The sequence below is a fragment of the Haplochromis burtoni genome, unplaced genomic scaffold, assembly GCF_018398535.1.
Source record: "Haplochromis burtoni strain Fernald_Lab_line unplaced genomic scaffold, NCSU_Asbu1 Contig_787, whole genome shotgun sequence".
In the NCBI taxonomy this organism is placed as follows: Eukaryota; Metazoa; Chordata; class Actinopteri; order Cichliformes; family Cichlidae; genus Haplochromis; species Haplochromis burtoni.
This window is the reverse complement of record NW_024583148.1, coordinates 35,943-39,192: the sequence shown is the minus strand read 5'-3', so window position 1 is coordinate 39,192 and position 3,250 is coordinate 35,943. Positions and strand designations below refer to the sequence as shown.

Below are 3,250 nucleotides of genomic sequence, written 5' to 3'. Positions count from 1 at the left end.
CGCTCACAGTGGACATAGATGCTTCTTTCACTCCTCTTTCAAACCATCTGTCCTCTCTGTCCAAAATGTGAACATTGGCATCCTCGAAAGAGTGACCTTTGACCTTTAGATGCAGATGGACTGCTGAGTCTTGTCCTGTGGAGGTGGCTCTTCTATGTTGTTCTATTCTGCAACATTGCTCCTGAATCCATGTGCTGATCTCTGCTGATGACCGTTTTATATATACATGGAAAGACAGCAGGACGGCGCACTTGAAAACCTAAAACTAAGTACTGATGAGAACTTGCTTGAAGTGAGTTGGGAGGAGATCATATTAACAGACAAAGAAATGCTAATTAATTTTCTACATGTTACATTTACAAATATTACCTTTATTATTTCATTTTATTTTATTTAAATTGCAGAGAAAATGATGGATATTGGCCCTGCGACAGACTGGCGACCTGTCCAGGGTGTACCCCGCTTCTTGCCTATGACACCTGGGATAGGCTCCAGTGCCCCCCGTGACCCTGAAAAGGATAAGCGGACGCAAATGGATGGATGGATGGATGGATATCACAGTGTTGGCTACAAAATGACCATTAGTTGACTCAACCACTCACATAGCTGATGTAGCTGTGGCAAAGCTTTAGTTTCCATTTTATAGCAGATTTACAGCTGAGCACTGTACAAGTCTTAGTTGACGACGTTGTTTTCTAGACACATGCAATGACATACAAAACATAGAGGATATGGATGTTAAAAGCCATAAATCAATAAAAACAGAAAGAACAGCTCAAAAGACCAAAAAGAAAGAAACATAAAAAAATTAAAAGCAACTCTCGTACTGTATAACACTGGAGAGTGTCTATATGGGTCCACACCTCTGAGTGTTAAATTAACACTTTGACAGTGTTATATGTTTAAAAGTAACCTAGTCAGTTTTGAAGATTAACAATGACTAACACTGAGCAGTGCTGATTTTCTAACACTGGAAAATAACTCAAAATGTTAGAAATATTCCAGTGTTAGAAAATCAGCACTGCTCAGTGTTAGTCATTGTTAATCTTCAAAACTGACTAGGGTACTTTTAAACATATAACACTGTCAAAGTGTTAATTTAACACTGGAGATTTTGCTGTGTATTGGGGCAGACTACACGTAGTTCAACTGTAGAAGCAGGCAAAGACACAAAGGCGCAGTAGGTTTCTTTAAATGTGTCAAATGTGTCCACTGCAGGGGCTGATGGGAGCTTTGAGGACCTGTTAGAAACCACGTGGCCCTCGTCTGATCTCACAGCTCGTCCTTGTTTGGCCTCAGCTGCATCAGAGCGCCACTTCTCCCCAGGTTCACCAGAGGAAACACCACTGCACAAAATGCTTTTCCTCCCAGCTGCTGCTCTGTGCTGTCTGTGTTCAGGTGAGTGTTTCCAGCCAATCAGGAGCCAACAAAGTCAACCTGTAACAAACACTGTCACACTAACCTTCATCTATCTGTCTGTGTCTCTACAGCACTGGTTACCATGGCAGCAGAACAGCTGATTCAGGACGATTTAACATTGACCAGGAGAGTTGGACAAAGTGTCCTTAGCGTGTACAGGCATTAACCAGTGTGACACCAATTTTGTGTACTGGTACATGAGAAAAGATAGAAAAGATGAGAGAACATTAACAGCGATTCTACGTTTTGATCGTAGTGGTGAAAAAAAGCCCACAGCTTTCAGTCATCCTCTAAAAGACACATTTTCAGCTATGAGGAAAGAAAATAGTGGTGAGCTGGTGATCAGCAGATGTACGTTTGATCATTCAGCCACTTACTACTGTGCCTGTTATAAAGGAGGTGCCCACAGTGAGAAATGATCCGTGCAGCCTGAACAAAAACCATCAGACGAGCAGATGTCAAACAGTAAACCACAGCCCAGGCTTCACCTCCATCACAGACGGAGTAATAAAGGTGAAGAAATAAGAAAGTCGAGGTTTACTGACAGAGCAAGTCAGACTAATATTATCACATAACTTATAATATTAATCATTTGTAATAATAATGGATTGCATTTATAGAGTGCTTTTCTAGACACTCGAAGCGCTTTACAATTCCACTATTCAGTCACTCTCACATTCACACACTGGTGAGGCTACAGTTGTAGCCACAGCTGCCCTGGGGCAGACTGACAGAAGCCAGGCTGCCATATCGCGCCATCGGCCCCTCTGGCCAACACCTGTAGGTCGTAGGTGAAGTGTCTTGCCCAAGGACACAATGACCAGGAGTCAGAGTCTGAACCAGCAACCTTCTGGTTGCAAGACGAGCTTCCTAAACCCCTGAACCACGGTGTAAGACTGCTGCTGCATAAATGTGATATTCTACGCTGGTTACAATTTTTTATATACATATAAAAACCAGCAGGGCATGTCACTCGAAAACCTACAGCAACTTACAGAAAAAAAGCAGTTTGAAATCCTGTTTACAGACGAGATGCTGTGATAAGGTTTCATTAATTTTATTTTTACATTTTTGTATTCACATTATTTCATTTTATTGTACTGAAAAACAGAATATTGGCTGCATACTTACATTTATTCACTTAGCTATGTGGCAAATTGAATCACATGGAAGCTCAGCTGTTACTTGGAATCCAACCAAAAAACGATCATGAACGATTGAAGATTGTTGTAACGTTTGAATGATACGTGTAAGTTTTGTTTGGCTGGAGCAAACATCGAACGATGCCATTACAAGTTCAATAAGCTAAACGTGACTGTTACACTGAGCATTAAACACTGGGAACCGTGTGAGTACACACGCCAATAGATATATGACAATAAGTAAGCTGTTTTTAGATTTGTTAACTGGACATGTCGTATATTATACTTTTAATAGTATCTCCTACGTTGGCAGGTGAAGGTTTGGAACAAAACGGGTTCAGGACTGATAATAATTTTGGTATTTTTCGCAATTTTGCATTTTCCAGTTGTCAGCCACGGACTCAGTTTCTGTACATCCACAGAAACTGCAAAATAAGATCATTTAAGAATAGAAATGAAAATAACTGCTCAAAGGACAAAAAGGAAATACAATAATAACAACAACAAATCTATAGCTTTAAAAAAAGTGACTCTTTTACTGAGTTTAAAACCACGTTATAACAAAAAGTGTCCATATTAGTGCAGAGTGTATGAAGTTCAACTGTAGAAGCAGGCAAAGACACAAAGGCGCAATAGCTTCCTTTAAACGTGTCTAATGTGCCCACTGCAGGGGCTGATGGGAGCTTTGA

At 40.5% G+C, this 3,250-nt stretch overlaps 1 protein-coding gene across 1 annotated transcript in view; it reads left to right on the top strand.

The window, feature by feature from the left end:
• Positions 1–3,250, top strand: part of LOC121812755 (immunoglobulin lambda-1 light chain-like) — a 31,931-nt gene that overhangs the window by 9,845 nt on the left and 18,836 nt on the right. The window lies entirely within an intron of this gene.